This window comes from Scylla paramamosain, chromosome 31, assembly GCF_035594125.1.
Source record: "Scylla paramamosain isolate STU-SP2022 chromosome 31, ASM3559412v1, whole genome shotgun sequence".
Lineage (NCBI taxonomy): Eukaryota > Metazoa > Arthropoda > Malacostraca > Decapoda > Portunidae > Scylla > Scylla paramamosain.
Genome location: NC_087181.1, coordinates 8,120,846 through 8,140,036, shown reverse-complemented (window position 1 = coordinate 8,140,036; position 19,191 = coordinate 8,120,846). Strand labels below are relative to the sequence as shown.

The following is a 19,191-nucleotide window of genomic DNA, read 5'->3' as shown; positions in this document are numbered from 1 at the left end:
AAAAACTCTCAAAATACACGTTTTTGGTAAAGTTATTGAGTTTATCCATAAAGTGTGTTTAGCATGCCTTTTAGCAGTTTGGTACGTAAGTAGCTCAAAAGCATTCAAAATCCAAGTTTTTCGTTGTGTTGTTTTGTTTTCCCATTTATGGCGATTTCCATACTTTTTTTTTTAGCGTTTTGGAACCTAACACACTTATAAACACTAAAAATATATGTTTCTGGAAATATCGTTTATTTTCGTCATAGTGGATGCTTTGTCGTGAAATACACTCAGAATCCTCGTTTTTCTTTCTATATAAAAAGTAATATTCGTGCATTTTATCGTTGTGTTACCTGAGAAGATCAAAAACACTCATAATACACGTTTGTCGTAATATCCTTTCGTTTCCCAATATAGGATGCAATACATGCATTTCGGCGATTCGTTACCTAACAAGGTGAAAAACACTCAAAAAACAAATTCTGGTAATGTTGTTCTATTTGTACATAAAGGGATCTTTTCACACGTTTTAACGTTTTGGTACATGTAAAACTTAAAAAAAAAACTCGTTTCTTGTAATGCACCTTTATTTTCTTATATAGAATGCTTTGCATGCATTTTGGCGTTTTCCTACGTAATAATCTTAAAGACACTTAAAATGTACGTTTATAGAAATGTTATTTTGTTTCCCCATTAAAAGTGTTTTCCATGCGTTTTAACGTTTTGTTACGTAAGGAGGTCAAAACACTCTGAAGACAAATCTTTGGTAATGTTAATATATATATTCCCATATATGAGCTTTCCATGCTTTTTAGTGTTTTTTTTTTTTTTTTTTTTACATATAAAATAAAAACACTCAAAAGACACAATTTTCTATTGTCGTTTCGTTTAACCATATGGCAGTCTTTGCATGCATATTAGTGTTTTGGTACCTAACAATGTAAAAAAATAAATAAATAATAAATAAAAAATACACGTTTTATGTTTTTAGGTTTACACGATTCCTTTCTTTTATCATATAAAGTGATTTGCATGGATTTTGACATTTTTGTACTTAACAAGTTCATAAACACTTCAAAACACGTTTTTTTTTTGTAAAGCTATTCCATTTCTGTATAAAAGGTGTTTTGTATGCGGTTTAGCGTATAGGTACCTAAGAAAGTAAAAAAACAAGATATATCTATTTATTTTTTTCTTGCCAAATAGGGTGCCTTCAATGCTTTTTATCGTTTTGATGCCTACTACGCCCATAAAACCGTCAAAACTTACGTTTCTGATAATGTCGTTTCCTTTCCCTACATAAGGGGCTCTGCATGCATTGTAGCGTTTTGGTACCTAAAATTGTGAAAAACACTAAAACTACACATTTTAGGTAATGTTATTCTGTTTCTCCATATAGAGTGCTATTCATGCGTTTTGACGTTTTGATACGCAAGCTAAAAAAAAAAAAACACCCATAATAGACATTTCTCGTAATTTCCTTTAGCTTCCCCATATAGGATACTTTGCAGACATTTTGGCATTTCGGTACCTTATAAGGAGAAAAACACTCATAATAAAAGTTTTTGGTAATGTTATTCTTCCTCCATTAAGAGTGTTTTGCATGGATTCTGGCGTGTGTGTACGTAAGAAAGATAAAAACACTGAAAAGGCACGTTTCGGGTAATGTTTTTTTTTTATTTCCATATAGAGTGCTTTCCTTGTTTTAAGCGTTTTGGTGCGTAACTTGCTGAAAAACACCTAAAAGACACGTTTCTGTTAATGTCGTTTCATTTCACCATATATTGATATATATATATATATATATATATATATATATATATATATATATATATATATATATATATATATATATATATATATATATATATATATATATATATATATATATATATGCATTTTGGTGTTTTGGTACCTAGCAATGTGAAAAACAAATTACACATTTCAGGCAATTTTTTCCCTTCATATAGAGTACTATTAACGCTTTTCAGCGTTTTGATACATAAGAAACTCCAAAAGGCTCATAATACACATTTCTCGTAATATTCTTTCCTTTTCTCATATACGGTGCTTTACATGTATTTTGGTGTCTTTTCTACGTAATAAGCTAAAATAAAACACTCAAATACACGTTTATGAGAATGTTATTTTGTTTCTCCATTGAGGGTGTTTTAATTGCGTTTTAGGGTTTTTATACGTAAAGTCAAAAACAATCTAAAGACAAATTTTTGGTAATGTTATTTTGTATTTCCATATAGTGTTCTTTCTATCCTTTTTAGCGTTTTGGTGCCTCACACGATCAAAAACACTCAAAAGGCACGTTTCTGGTAATGTCGTTTCGTTTAAATATACAATTTGCTTTTCGTGCATTTTGACTTTTTTTTTTTTTTTGAGGGGGCCTGAAAATGTGAAAAACAGTCAAAATACTTGTTTTAGGTAATGTTGTTCTGTTTCGCCATATAAAGTGCACTTCGTGCGCTCAAAACACGTTTCTCGTAATTTTCTTTTCCTTTCCCATGCATTTTGGCGTTTCGGTATTTAACAATTTGAAAAACTCTCAAAAAACACGTTTTTGTTAATGCTGTTTCTCCATGAAAAGTGCTGTTCACGCGTATTAGCGTTTTGGTACCAGAAACTCAAAAACACTGATAATGAACGTTTCTCATAATGTAGTTTCTTTTCTCCAAATAGAATGCCTTGCAAACATTTTGAAGGTTTTTTAGATAACAAGCTGAAAACACTCAAAATTCACGTTTTTTGGTAACGTTATTGTGTTACTTCATGAAGGATGTTTTGCATGCGTTTTATCGTTTTGGTATGCATGAAGCTAAAAAACACTCAAAAGACATGTTTTTTTTATAATATTGCTTTTATCCCTATGTAGGGTTATTTCTTTACTTTTTAGAGTTTTTGTGCCTACAACGCTCAAAAACACTCAAAACACACATTTCTCATAATGACCTTTCATTTCCACATGTAGGATACATTTCACACATTTTAGCGATTCTTTACATAAACAAGTGAAAAACATAAAAAAAAACCCGTTTCTGGTAATGTTGTTCTGTTTGTACATAAAGAGAACTTTTCACGCGCTTTAGCGTTTTGGTATCTAAAAATCTCAAAAAAATACTCATAATATACGTTTCTTATAATGTACTTGATGAGGTACAAAACTTTCAGACAACACGTTGTTAGTAAGTTTGTTGTGTTTCTACGCAGAGTGTAATTCACTTGTTTCAGCGTTTTGGTAATTAATAAATAAAAAAAAAAATAACTCACATACTACATGATTCTCGTAATGTCCGTTCATTTCCCCATATAGCATGCTTTGCATGCAATTTTTGTATGTAATAAGCTTAGAAATATTCAAAATACACGTTTTTCGTAATAATTTTTGTTTCCCCGAAATGGTGTTTTACATGCGTTTTAAACTATTGGTGCTCGTACATAAGATGCTTAAAAACATTCAAAACACACGTTTTTGGTCATATTTTTGTATTCCCTTACAGTGTCCTTTCCATGCTATTTGGCCTTTTGATGCCTATCACACTGAAAATCACACAAAAGTCACGTTTCTATAGATTATTGACGTCACGATATTAACCATTGGATAATAGGTAATGGTAATATGGTAATTTGAGTAAGACTTGTAAGCTAAATTGTAGCTATTGGTACTTAAATCCTTGAAATATTTGATTGCACGTTTTGAAGTCAGAGTGGTTACTTTGAAAGTTATACCTACCATAAACTTACCTAGGGCTTTAGGCAGCTGGTCACTTAATTAAGCCTGAGACGAAACCACACAAGTCAGAGGGATAAAGACCAGAAACATAACTGATAACAGCGACGATGAGAATAATGATAATGCCAAAGGTCACGATAATGGAAACAGAAAGCCTGGGACAAGAGAGAGATCTCCAATATAAACTATTTCCACAAGACGAGAGATCGAAAAGAATAAGAGATTTGGTGTATTTCGCTTTAGGTGTTTTGCACTTTGTACAATGAGGTCGATGAATCGAAAGATGGCTCTGAATTCATTCTCGTGATAAATTTCCTATAATAATACAAATGATTGCTGCATTAAAACGTTATTGAATTTCACAGTTAGTAATGCTTATTTATAGATATGTGTCTTACGAATGCAGGAGTTAACCAGTACCCTCACTTATTCATATCTTTTAATAGGTAACTATGGAACCTGTTTCTTTTTTTTTTCCACCTATTACTTTGCATTAAGAAATCGTTATTAAACTTGAATTTCAGTGTTAGCGTTATTTCTGTGACAGCAGAACATTAACGGCCATTTTCCGGTTTTTGTGGCCTCGGCTGGTCTCCTCCAAGTATAAAAAAAATGTAGTGCATATATGTATTGTGATTATAGTAAAAATCACAATATATTAGAAATTTATTTCTATGTAAGGTCTGTATTGTATGCAATATGTAATATGTAATATGTAATAAATATGTAATAAAAAGTAATATATAATATGTAAGCATTACGGAATAAGAGGAACCACCTGCACATGGTTTATTTACGGGTTGTATTGTGGCATTTAAGTTATATCTTTGTCTATCTTGGTAATTATGTTGGACTATTGAATTAAATAAAATGCATTAGGCAGGGAAATTTAGGGATTCAGTGCATAAATGTTCGTACATGTTTATGTTTAATCTTTAATAGGGTTGTAGGGTTGTGTTGCTTTAGCCGGACAGAGGCAGTGACTGACAACGTGGCGTTGTTAATTCCGGGTCTCAGAGGAGCCCAGCTTAGGCAGCGTGTAGACGTGTCAGAGGTATGTCCAGGATCTGTATTTTGTGTTAAATATTTCTTTTGACTCTTTATGCAAGGATATTCAGGTTTAGATCAGTAGCAGGGTTAATTTGTATAGGTATTAATAATTATTCCAGCGTTGAGAGGGTGAGATAAATTAAACATATGGTGGGGTCCCGGTGGAGAATTTTGCGTCAGTTCTATACCTGTGGTGAGACGGTGCATTATTTGTATGTAGTTATTAGGATTATAATATGCTTAAGTGTATATGTATGTATGTGTGTGTGTGTGTGTGTGTGTGTGTGTGTGTGTGTGTGTGTGTGTGTGTGTGTGTAATTAACATTAATTTATATTTTTTTGTGTGTGTGATTGTGTGTATGTGTATGCATATAATTAACATTAATTTATGTTTTTTTGTTTTTTTTTGTGTGTGTGATTATGTATATCTTTGAAAATGATCATTCACATCAAAGCGTGATTGCTCTCTTTGTGACAATGGCTTAACTCACACAAGTTTGCACGAGCTGCGGCTCAACACACTTTGCTACAAAATGCAAATGTTATAGTAATTCTTGTATTAATATTATAAAGCAATAAACATTACTTAACACACACACACACACACACACACAGACACACACTCACACACTCACACACACACACACACACGAAAAAAAAATATTATAAAGAAATTTGGAATCGTTCAGTTAAAGCCCTAAGGAGTAAAAAAAAAATTCAAGGGACTATTTTCTGGAAAGAAAAAAAATACGTAATGTCAGAAAGAAAGATTGAAATATATATATAAAAAAATAGACTAAAATATGTTATTCTTAAGAAAAATGATGTACTTAACGATTTTTCTATTTATTTTCATTGGTGTGAGTTCCTCGACTCCTCTTTCTTTTTGCATTCGGAACACTTACCACACCACCAGCTTAAACAATCCTCCAGGCTCTTACAAGAACAAATATGGCAGGGTGGGTCTTGTTTTTTTATATAGTACTTCATTCCAGGAGATTAAAACAAGAAAATAGCAGATTGGTAATGTTAGGCTGAATAGTAGAGCGTACAGGAGTAGAGGCGAGTGGGATCAAGGATAGATGAAATCATGAGCGAATATATTTTATATATATATATCAGTTTCACAGTCTCTTCATAAGCTATTCAAACGAAACACTCCTCTTATTTGTTTGGGAGCTTACCAACTTAGGAATTGTTTTTGGTTGGATAGCTTACGAAAAAACTGTGGAATTGATCCTTTTGCCTTACCAGTTCCAATTTTCAGTACTCTCCCAAAGGAAAAGCAGTGGGCAAAGTTGATTGTGGAACCTGATGATGGCTAAAGTACTTTTGTTGGTTAGCTAGCAAGAGATAAAAGGGTGACTCTGGAACTGGCCTGTCAGCAATAAGGCGGTAGTTTGAAGGGTTAGATTGGATGGGGACGGTAGGTGGAAATAGGTAGGTATGTTTCATACAGGGACTGCCACTTGTAGACCTGATGGCTTCTTACAACTTTCCTTATTTTCTTACGTCCTCATGTTCTTTTTAGGAGAAGCATGAGTGGTCAGACTTTCTCGCCTTCCACCTCCCTGGACTGCACCTTCTGAGTGTCTGTAACCCTTTCACTGTTATTTGACACATCTTTTAATCACTAACCACTCCGAGACATATTTTCTTCTAAATTGCAAAATCTATTCTTTTTTATGCCCTTTCTTTCCTGTAAATGCTTATGAGGAGAACGTACATTGTTTTAGTGTTGTGAATTGTTGCATACCGCAGTGAAAGAGCAGCAGGGTCTTGCGTCATGGCCTTCCCACTTCCCAGTCTTCTTATCTTGACTGGTGCGAGGTCGTCACGGTGGCCTGTGGTTTTACTGATGGCATGGTGTATTTTTTCACTCATTACAAGGTCTAGGTAATAAATATTCAGAATTTATGTTTATTACACCGGTGCAAACAAGACAAAAAAAAATTACATTAAACAGTTTTGATAAAGAATAATTCGAGTAGGTGGGAAATATTAAGGAATTTTCTATTACACCAATGAAAATAAATAGAAAAATTGTTAAGTACATCCTTTTTCTTAAGAATAACATATTTTAGTCTATTTTTTTTAATATATCTTAATCTTCCTCTCTGACATTACCTATTTTTTTTTCTTTCCCAAAAATAATCCCTCAATTTTTTTTTACTGCTTAGGGCTTTAACTGAACGATTCCAAATAATTTCTTTATAATATTTTTTTTTTTCATGCATGTGTGTGTGTGTGTGTGTGTGTGCTAAGTAAGTAATGTTTATTACTTTATAATATTAATACAAGAATTACTATAACATTTGCATTTTGTAGCAAAGTGTGTTGAGCCGCAGCTCATGAAGACTATGGCTATTTTTTTTTTCCTAGTTGTGAGAAAGATGCTATTGACTTGAAAAATAAAGAATAACACATAATTCTGGTGTAGCTGAAAGATGCAACTGACTTCAAAGGCACATAATGTTTCTCTCTGCAAATAACAACAACAACAACAACAACAATAATAATAATAATAATAATAATAATAATAATAATAATAATAATAATAATAATAATAATAATAATGAGTAACAATAACAACCTCTAGTCTGGAACTGTATCTCTAAATATGCAGGCGTTCCCTTCTTCAGTTCAAATTCTTGCGACTGTCCAAACTGTAGAAAATAAGTAAAACACTAGAGACATACACACATACAGATATAGGGAGGCCATGTACAGATTAAACCAAAAAAATAAATCATGTCTATCATTTACACACAAAAATAAATAAATAAATAAATAAACAAATAAAATAAATAAATGAATAAATAAATAAATAAATAAAAATAAATAAATAATAAAACTTATATTTGTAGTTTTCTCTTCTCAGAAACTTCCCAGCTTCTCAGAATGCAAATGAGCAACAAAATGAATCACATCAATCACTTATGCAGAGAAAAAAAAAAAGCTTACACTTCTATTTTTCTTCTCAAAACTTCTCAAAATAAAGACAAACAATGTGAAAAAAACTCAACCAGACATGGAATAAGTAGTGGTTCTGTCTGCCTTACTTTGCTGCCTGGGTCTCCATCGGGTGACAGCATCACAAGCACCCACTCACCAACCTGAACAGATGGAGAGCAGGTCCCATCGTGTGGCAGATGTAGGTACCTCGTGCTGGAAGATCATGAGGTTCTATATCTGTGTGTCACCTTTGTATTCCTACTTAAGCATTAGAAAGAACTGAAAATATTATGCTTGTGTGTCTGTGTGTCACCTTTGTATTCCTTCTTCACCATTAAAAACAACTGAAAATATTATGGTTGTAAGTTTGTGTGTGTGTGTGTGTGTGTGTGTGTGTGTGTGTGTGTGTGTGTGTCACTTTTATATTTCTTCTTCATCATCAGGAATACTAAATATATTATCTTTCTTACAGGCAAAACTACACTGAGCTGAGAGAATGCAGGGGACACACACTAACTCAGATGCACACAATACCATCAGGAGGAACTAACACATCACTTATTTTGTATTGAGTCTTAAGGGAACACAGACAAACACTCCCTCTGTCACTATAACACACATAAGCAGGAGTCCCACCTTTCAGAGTGCCCACAGTATCCCGGGTAACCTCAATGGGAAACTTAAGCTCAGCATCTTGAGGGACAAAGGCCTTGTAGCCAGCATGGGAGGGAGACAGGGCTGCCCAGCTTGCCTCCTCCAGGAAGTTAGACTCAAAGTATTCCAGCTGGTACAACTCAACAAGCAACCCATGCTCATCTGCACATGGAGAGGATGAAGTGTGTGTGTGTGTGTGTGTGTGTGTGTGTGTGTGTGTGTGTGTGTGTGTGTGTGTGTGATTGTAGTGATAATTTAGCAGGCTCCAGTGTGGGTTTCATGATTACTTGTGATTCTCTTGATAATTTAACAAGGCCAGTGATAATTTAACAAATTCCAACACAAGTTATAAGGGTTTCTATGTCTGTTTTCATGATTCTAGTAATAGTTTAACAGATTCCACATCTTTTGGTAAAAAAAAAAAAATCCTGAGAACTTGACCAGTCCTCTCTGTGGCCTGTGAGAACAACCCTAATGAGAAGACAACATTTCAGAATACCGGGGTCCTTGAGTTATGATGCAGTTCAGCTCCTACGCCATGTCATAAACCAGTTTTCAGTGTAGCGCTGAACCAACCCAAGTAGCAAGTACCTACAGTATAAGAAAAAAAAAACACCCTTGAGAACCTCAATAACTTCCAATAGAGCCTGTTAAACTGTCACTGCCCTTCTTAACCTAACATCAAAATTCTAAAACGCCCTTGAAAACCCAAAACAACTCACACTAGAACCTTTTAAGCTACCACTGGCCACCCCTGAAAAACCTAAATAACTTACATTTGAGACTTTTAAGCATAACTACTGTACCTGTAAAAAAACATGGACATACAGTAAATAAAAGAATAATGAAATAAATCAGTGAAAAAAAAAAAAAAAAAAAACAAAGGGACAAGAACTGCCTGCATTGTAACCCTTACACGGCAGAAGTTGACATTACTATAAACTGACGACTCCCTGTACAGTGATGACCAGCAGGACAGTGAACTGACCTGAGCCGGCTGAGGTCTTCCCTTGGGCTGGAGCGAGGCACCGGATTTGCTCATCAGTGACGCCCTGGATGGCACACTCGGCTCCCCCAACCCCCACCTGCGGTACACACCTCATTACTCAAGGCACTCTCTCCTTGCATGGGTCAAAGCTAAGACCATCACACCTCATTACTCGTGGCACTCCCGGCGTAAGAAACAAGCCAAGAAAAAAGTGGATAGCTATCAGAAAAGGGAAACAAATAAAGAAAATAAGAAGTAATAGGAAAGCAGCAAGAATTTTTCAAGGATGACCGAGAAAAAGTAGATGACAAGTTAGTAAAGACTAGAGATCAAGAAAGAAGGACAGACCAGAGAATAGGAAGAGAAGAACTGATCAAAAAAGAAAACAGAAATAACACCAGAAAGAAAACTATGATCAGAGGAGAAGAATAAAAAGAAGAAAAGGAATAAAAAGAAAAGAATGAAAAGAAAAAGAATAAAAGAATAAAAGAATAAAAAGAATAAAAGGAAAATAAAAAAGAAAAAGAAAAATAAGAATAAGAAGAATAAGAATAAGAATAAGAATAAAAAGAATAAGAAGAATAAGAAGAATAACAATAAGAATGACAATAAGAATAAGAATAAGAATAAGAAGAATAAGAATAAGAAGAACAAGAATAAGGATAATAATAAGAATAAGAAAAATAAGAATAGGAATAAGAATAATAAGAATAAGAATAATAATAACAATAAGAAGAATAACAAGAATAAGAATTAGAAGAATAAGAATAAGAATAAGAATAATATGAATAACAATAAGAATAATAAGAATAACAATAAGAATAATAAGAATAATAATGAATAAGAATAAGAATAATAAGAAAAGAATAAAAAGAAAAATAAGAATAAGAAGAATAATAAGAATAATAAGAATAAGAATAATAAGAACAAGAATAAGAATAAGAATAATAAGAATAACAATGACAATAAAAAAAAAAAAATAATAATAATAATAATATTAATAATAATAATAAGAAGAAAATAATAATAATAATAATAATAATAATAAGAAGAAGAAGAAGAAGAAGAAGAAGAAGAAGAAGAAGAAGAAAAAAGAACAAGAACAAGAATAAGAATAATAATAATAATAATAACAATAAGAATAATAAGAATAAGAATAATAATAAGAATAAAAATAATAATAATAAGAAAAATAAGAATAATAATAAGAATAAGAATAAAAACAAGAAGAACAAGAAGAAGAAGAAGAAGAAGAAGAAGAAGAAAATAATAATAATAATAATAATAATAATAATAATAATAATGATAATAATGATAATAATAAGAAGAAGAACATGAACAAGAACAAGAATAAGAAGAACAAGAAGAAAAAGAACAAGAAGAACAAGAACAAGAATAAGAAGAATAAGAGTAAGAATAATAATAATAATAATAATAATAATAATAATAATAAGAAGAAGAAGAAGAAGAAGAAGAAGAAGAAGAAGAAAAAGAAGAAGAAGAAGAACAAGAAGAAGAAGAAGAAGAACAAGAATGAAAACAATAATAATAATGATAATAATAATAATAATAATAATAATAATAATAATAATAATAATAATAATAATAACAATAACAATAAAAATAATAATAATAAAAATAATAATAATAATAATAATAATAATAATTATAAGAAGAAGAAGAAGAAGAAAAATAATTATAATAATAATAATAAGAAGAAGAACAAGAACAAGAACAAGAACAAGAACAAGAAGAACAAGAACAAGAACAAGAAGAACAAGAAGAAAAAGAAGAACAAGAACAGAATAAGAATAATAAGAATAAGAATAAGAATAATAATAATAATAATAATAAGAAGAAGAAGAAGAAGAAGAAAAATCATCTTTTTCTTCTTCTGGAGCTGCTCCCATGTTCATATGGGGTCGCTGTTCCTCACTGGTCTTCTCCACAAGGCTCTGTTCCCAACCTCCTCTCCACTCAATCCTCTCTCCCTCAGGTCCTCTCTAATGCGATCCTTTTCTTTGGTCTGCCACGTCGTCTTCTTCCCTCCACTTCCATATCCAATATCCTTCTACCGACATACCCTTCTCCTCGCCTTTTGATATGACCGAACCATCGCATTCTCCTTTCTTGCACTTTCTTTGTCACCTCCGTTACTTTGGCTGTTCCTCTTATAGAATTGTTTCTCACTTTATCCCTCCTTGTCAGCCCAAGCATCCATCTTAACATTCTCATCTTAGCAACCTCCAACTTATTCTCCTGTCCTTTTTTTCCTGACCACGTCTCCGCACCATATAACAATACGGGTCTAATCACCGATTTGAATACTTTCCTCTTTACTCTGGCACTAATATTTCGGTCACAGAGCACTCCAGCTGTTCTTTTCCAATTCTTCCAACCCGATTGGATACGATGAATGATCTCTCCATCCAGGCTGCCGTCCGCTGATATATGAGAGCCCAAGTATCTGAACTCCTTGACACCGTTTAACTTCATATCTTGCATCCATACTTCGCTCTCCTGTCGACCATTAAAATTCAGATACTTCGTCTTCTCCCTGCTAATTCTCAAACCTCTCCCTTCCAATGCTCCTCGCCATCTCTACTTTCATCCACCAAGACGATGTCATCCGCGAACAACATGGTCCACGGTGCCTCCTTTATATTTTGAACACTATCATCCATGATAGTTGAACAGATATGGACTCAGAGAAGATCCCTGGTGCAGACCAACTCTCACAAAGAACTCCTCTGTTGTTCCCACACTGCTCCTTACCCTCGTACATGTCCTGGATCACTCTCACATACTTCTCCTCATACTAGCCCAAACTTCCTGGCGTGGTACTCTATCATAAGCTTTTTTACAAATCAATAAAAATAAGGTGTAACTCTCTCTGCTTCTCCCCATACCTCTCCAGTAGTTGTCTTAGCACAAAGATTGCATCGGTAGTACTACTCCCCGGCATAAATCCAAATTGTTCGTCTCCCACCTGTGTTTCTCCCCTTACTCTTCTCTCATTTATCCTTTCGTACAGTTTCATTGTATGTAACATTAATTTAATTCCTCTGTAATTTTTACAGTCCTGTATGTCTCCTTTCTCCTTGTATATTGGGACAATATCGCTGGATCTCCATGCATTTGGGATTTTCTCCTTCTCATAGATCTTATTTACCAGCCACTTATTGAGCATCTTGTACACGAAAGAAATATCGATTTGTTGTGTGTTACCGAAACGTGGCTTCGTAATGAAATTCCTGATGAACATGTAACTTTACAACATACAGGTGTGACGGTGGACGTGTGGACGTGGAGGAGGAGTCTTGAATCTTCCGAATTTTCCACCATCTGGCTACGACTACAGAGTCACTCTCAAACTAAATTTATCTGTGCTGTATACCTTTCACCTTTTTTTTTTTTTTTCATGTAAGAAGGATACTGGCCAAGGGCAACAAAAATCTAATAAAAAAATGCCCACTGAAATGCCAGTCCCATAAAAGGGTCAAAGCAGTGGTCAAAAATTGGTGGATAAGTGCCTTGAAACCTCCCTCTTGAAGGAATTCAAGTCGTAGGAAGGTGGAAATACAGAAGCAGGCAGGGAGTTCCAGAGTTTACCAGAGAAAGGGGTGAATGATTGAGAATACTGGTTAAAAAAAACTCTTGCGTTAGAGAGGTGGACAGAATAGGGGTGAGAGAAAGAAGAAAGTCTTGTGCAGCGAGGCCGCGGAAGGAGGGGAGGCATGCAGTTAGCAAGATCAGAAGAGCAGTTAGCATGAAAATAGCGGTAGAAGACAGCTAGATATGCAACATTGCGGCGGTAAGAGAGAGGCTGAAACAGTCAGTTAGAGGAGAGGAGTTGATGAGACGAAAAGCTTTTGATTCCACCCTGTCTAGAAGAGCAGTATGAGTGGAAACCCACCAGACATGTGAAGCATACTTCATACATGGACGGATAAGGCCCTTGTACAGAGTTAGCAGCTGGGGGGGTGAGTAAAACTGGCGGAGACGTCTCACAACACCTAACTTCATAGAAGCTGTTTTAGCTAGAGATGAGATGTGAAGTTTCCAGTTCAGATTATAAGTAAAGGACAGACCGAGGATGTTCAGTGTAGAAGAGGGGGACAGTTGAGTGTCATTGAAGAAGAGGGGATAGTTGTCTGGAAGGTTGTGTCGAGTTGATAGATGGAGGAATTGAGTTTTTGAGGCATTGAACAATACCAAGTTTGCTCTGCCCCAATCAGAAATTTTAGAAAGATCAGAATTCAGGCGTTCTGTGGCTTCCCTGCGTGATATGTTTACCTCCTAAAGGGCTGGACGTCTAAGAAAAGACGTGGAAAAGTGCAGGGTGGTATCATCAGCATAGGAGTGGATAGGACAAGAAGTTTGGTTTAGAAGATCATTAATGAATAATAAGAAGAGAGTGGGCGACAGGACAGAACCCCGAGGAACACCACTGTTAATAGATTTAGGAGAAGAACAGTGACCGTCTACCACAGCAGCAATATAATGGTCAGAATGGAAACTTGAGATGAATTTACAGAGAGAAGGATAAAAACCGTAGGAGGGTAGTTTGGAAATCCAAGCTTTGTGCCAGACTCTATCAAAGGCTTTTGATATGTCCAAGGCAACAACAAAAGTTTCACCAAAATCTCTAAAAGAGGATGACCAAGACTCAGTAAGGAAAGCCAGAAGATCACCAGTAGAGCGGACTTGACGGAACCCATACTGGCGATCAGATAGAAGGTTGTGAACTGATAGATGTTTAAGAATCTTCCTGTTGAGGATAGATTCAAAAACTTTAGATAAGCAGGAAATTAAAGCAATAGGACGGTAATTTGAGGGATTAGAGCGGTCACCCTTTTTAGGAACAGGTTGAATGTAGGCAAACTTCCAGCAAGAAGGAAAGGTAGATGTTGACAGACAGAGCTGAAAGAGTTTGACTAGGCAAGGTGCAAGCACGGAGGCACAGTTTCGGAGAACAATAGGAGGGACCCCATCAGGTCCATAAGCCTTCCGAGGGTTTAGGCCAGCGAGGGCATGGAAAACATCATTGCGAAGAATTTTAATAGGTGGCATGAAGTATTCAGAGGGTGGAGGAGAGGGAGGAACAGGCCCAGAATCGTCCAAGGTAGAGTTTTTAGCAAAGGTTTGAGCAAAGAGTTCAACTTTAGAAATAGATGTGATAGCAGTGGTGCCATCTGGTTGAAGTAGAGGAGGGAAAGAAGAAGAAGCAAAGTTATTGGAGATATTTTTGGCTAGTTGCCAGAAATCACGAGGGGAGTTAGATCTTGAAAGGTTTTGACATTTTCTGTTAATGAAGGAGTTTTTGGCTAGTTGGAGAACAGACTTGGCATGGTTCCGGGCAGAAATTTAAAGTGCATGAGATTCTGGTGATGGAAGGCTTAAGTACCTTTTGTGGGCCACCTCTCTATCATGTATAGCACGATAACAAGCTGTGTTAAACCAAGGTTTAGAAGGTTTAGGACGAGAAAAAGAGTGAGGAATGTACGCCTCCATGCCAGACACTATCACCTCTGGTATGCGCTCAGCACACAAAGACGGGTCTCTGACACGGAAGCAGTAGTCATTCCAAGGAAAATCAGCAAAATACCTCCTCAGGTCCCCCCAACTAGCAGAGGCAAAACGCCAGAGGCACCTTCGCTTAGGGGGATCCTGAGGAGGGATTGGAGTGATAGGACAAGATAAAGATATGAAATTGTGATCGGAGGAGCCCAACGGAGAAGAAAGGGTGACAGCATAAGCAGAAGGATTAGAGGTCAGGAAAAGGTCAAGAATGTTGGGCGTATCTCCAAGACGGTCAGGAATACGAGTAGGGTGTTGCACCAATTGCTCTAGGTCATGGAGGATAGCAAAGTTGTAGGCTAGTTCACCAGGATGGTTAGTGAAGGGAGAGGAAAGCCAAAGCTGGTGGTGAACATTGAAGTCTCCAAGAATGGAGATATATATATATATATATATATATATATATATATATATATATATATATATATATATATATATATATATATATATATATATATATATATATATATATATATGTATGTGTGTGTGTGTGTGTAAGCAAGCAACTGAAGGTAAGTGTGATAAAACTACCTACTCCTAAGCAACTCGGTGTCCAGGACGTATGGATGAGTGTACAGTACCGTAAGTTGCCAGCTTTTATTATAGGTTGTGTTTAAAGACACCCCAAGGCCCCAGTTTCCCCTTTTGAATATGTCCAAGATGTGTTGAAACAATTGTCTGTATGTAAGAAATGGCTTTATGTTTATGTGATTTTAATGATAATTTATTTCCTAAGAAAAACAAAATTAATGGTATTATCAGAAATAGATTCACACAAATGATAAATGAGCCCACTAGGATGACGTCAACCACAGCCACAGTGCTGGATGTGATAAACCAGAAAGTGTTTTAGCCACCTCTGTTGTTCTTGGACCAGTACCTGATCATGACCTAATTGGTATTACAATAAATATCAAGAAGACAGAGAGAGCATGAACTAAAAACTTTTCGTCACCTTGGTAAATATAACAAGGACTCTTTGTGAGCTACTCATGCCAGAACCCCATAATTTTGATCAAATACTGACCACAGGCGACGTTGATCTACAACTTGATATTTTAATACTAATTTTATGAGTTGTCTGGATGAGTGTACTCCTTTAGTAACTAAGGCAGAAAGCAGACCTGCAGCGCCTTGGCTCACTGAGGGTTTGCGTGTAGCAGCAGTGAGGCAGCGTGACGACACCCGCACCAAGCTGAGGAGAGACAGACACAATATTTGTCTGCAAAAGCAATACGGGAGTGAAAAAAAAAAGAAATAAAGTCTCTTATTGGTGCTGCTAAAAAAAATTATCTTAAAAAGTTTAATAAGAGCAAGCAAAATTCATCGGCCATATGGAATGTGATAAAAGAATTAGTTCCCAGTAAGAAAAGCAGCTCGAGAAAAAAAACATGAACTTCATAATGTCTTTGAAAAAGCAGAAGAATTTAATAATTTCTTTGCAGATGTAGGAAAGACAACATATGACAACGCAGCAGACACTACAGTGCAATCTTCTTTTTATACAGTGCAGTAGTGTGGCTGAAAAAATTCAGACCCAAGCCAGTAGACGCCAACACACTCATATTAACAGTAAAAAGTCTTAATGAAACACGTTCTGTGGGCTCAGATGGAATTTTGCTCAAATTTATGAAGGATACCTTATATTTTATTGCATCTTTTTTTTTTTTTTATGTAGGAAGGATACTGGCCAAGGGCAACAAAAATCTAATAAAAAAAATGCCCACTGAAATGCCAGTCCCATAAAAGGGTCAAAAGCAGTAGTCAAAAATTGATGGATAAGTGTCTTGAAACCTCCCTCTTGAAGGAATTCAAGTCATAGGAAGGTGGAAATACAGAAGCAGGCAGGGAGTTCCAGAGTTTACCAGAGAAAGGGATGAATGATTGAGAATACTCTTGCGTTAGAGAGGTGGACAGAATAGGGGTGAGAGAAAGAAGAAAGTCTTGTGCAGCGAGGCCGCGGAAGGAGGAGAGGCATGCAGTTAGCAAGATCAGAAGAGCAGTTAGCATGAAAATAGCGGTAGAAGACAGCTAGATATGCAACAGTGCGGCGGTGAGAGAGAGGCTGAAGACAATCAGTTAGAGGAGAGGAGTTGATGAGACGAAAAGCTTTTGATTCCACCCTGTCTAGAAGAGTAGTATGAGTGGAACCCCCCCCCCCAGACATGTCAAGCATACTCCATACATGGACGGATAAGGCCCTTGTACAGATTAAGCAGCTGAGGGGATGAGAAAAACTGGCGGAGACGTCTCAGAACACCTAACTTCATAGAAGCTGTTTTAGCTAGAGATGAGATGTGAAGTTTCCAGTTCAGATTATAAGTAAAGGACAGACCGAGGATGTTCAGTGTAGAAGAGGGGCACAGTTGAGTGTCATTGAAGAAGAGGGGATAGTTGTCTGGAAGGTTGTGTCGAGTTGACAGATGGAGGAATTGAGTTTTTGAGGCATTGAACAATACCAAGTTTGCTCTGCCCCAATCAGAAATTTTAGAAAGATCAGAAGTCAGGCGTTCTGTGGCTTCCCTGCGTGATATGTTTACCTCCTGAAGGGTTGGACGTCTATGAAAAGACATGGAAAAGTGCAGGGTGGTATCATCAGCGTAGGAGTGGATAGGACAAGAAGTTTGGTTTAGAAGATCATTAATGAATAATAAGAAGAGAGTGGGTGACAGGACAGAACCCTGAGGAACACCACTGTTAATAGATTTAGGAGAAGAACAGTGACCGTCTACCACAGCGGCAATAGAACGGTCAGAAAGGAAACTTGAGATGAAGTTACAGAGAGAAGGATAGAAACCGTAGGAGGGTAGTTTGGAAATCAAAGCTTTGTGCCAGACTCTATCAAAAGCTTTTGATATGTCCAAGGCAACAGCAAAAGTTTCACCAAAATCTTTAAAAGAGGATGACCAAGACTCAGTAAGGAAAGTCAGAAGATCACCAGTAGAGCGGCCTTGACGGAACTCATACTGGCGATCAGATAGAAGGTTGTGAAGTGATAGATGTGTAAGATCTTACATAACATGCGTCAAAAATGGCTCAAATGTTACCGGAGTATTTCTTCAGGCTTGGAAATACGCATGCGTCGTTCCTTTGCTAAAGAAAGGTGATTTTAATGATGCAAACAATTATCGTCCTGTTCCTTTTTTTACCGGTGCTCTCCAAAATATTGGAAAAAAAATGAATGTTAACAGCTTTTAGAATTCTTAAAGGATAACAAATACATTTCTAACAGCCAGCATGGCTTTATATCTCATCTCTCTACTGAGTCTGCGCTAACTATTATAACAGATAATATTTACAATAATATTGACCACAAGAGAGTCAATGTTGACGCTGTGTGATTTGTCTAAAATATTCGACAGTGTCAGCCATGATATCCTCCTGGGAAAGTGTTCTCACCTCAACATAGACTCCTTCAAGAACTATTTATACAATATGACTCGGTCAGTCAAACTGTAAAGGGAAATAACTATCAAAATAAATGTCCATTTCGGTGTCCCTTAAGGCTCCATCCTTGGACCAGTTTTGTTCACTATACATCTTAATGACATGGCTAAGTGCACCAGTGACTGCACTTTAGTTCAGTACGCGAATGACACTCAGTTTCTTCCCAGTGATCCTACAGCACACCTAGAGAATATCATTAAAGAAGACCAAACCATCCTTGTTAAGGCAAAAGAATGTTTTCTCAAGAATGGATTAATGATCAACACTAATAAAACACAGTGCATATTTCTCGGTAGCAGACACTTGCTGTCATAGGTGCCTCAAGACACTGTCATTCGATATGATAGTACTCTTTATGTAATTTATTATTATTATTTTTTTTTTCACTATAAACTTTGTTTTACTGTGGCTTATGATAACGTTTTATTAAATTTTACAAAAATTATATTTTTCTGTATTTGTATTTCTATTTCGTGCTTTACCTTTGTCTTACTCTATGCTCTTTTACTATAGACTTTTATTTACCCAGTTAAATGTTTATCGATGTTTAGCTAATTTTACAATGACTTTTACATGTTTTAATATCAGTCATTAGGGCAATGATGTACATAAAAGAATGAATACAATTTCCCATCCAGCGGTATAGAGCACAACCATTGGGCTCTCGCAGAGCTTTGAGCAACAGAGAGTTGAATATTAAGCAATTTCTCGATGTGCGTGGTGCTTCCATTGTTGTATTACTGACACTTTCTCTCATCATTCGCCTTCCATAAATAATTAACCTCTCTATAAA

At 35.7% G+C, this 19,191-nt stretch overlaps 1 long non-coding RNA gene across 2 annotated transcripts; it reads left to right on the top strand.

Moving 5' to 3' along the window:
• The first annotated feature begins 4,691 nt into the window (after positions 1-4,691).
• LOC135116299 (uncharacterized) lies at positions 4,692-10,272 on the top strand. Of its 2 annotated transcripts, XR_010276230.1 has the most exons (3): positions 4,692-4,778; positions 8,202-8,565; positions 9,345-10,272. It is a non-coding gene; the product is annotated as an uncharacterized LOC135116299 (long non-coding RNA). The 2 variants fall into 2 exon arrangements; XR_010276229.1 differs by lacking the exon at positions 9,345-10,272 and having other exon boundaries at positions 8,202-9,237.
• The last annotated feature ends 8,919 nt before the right edge of the window (positions 10,273-19,191 follow it).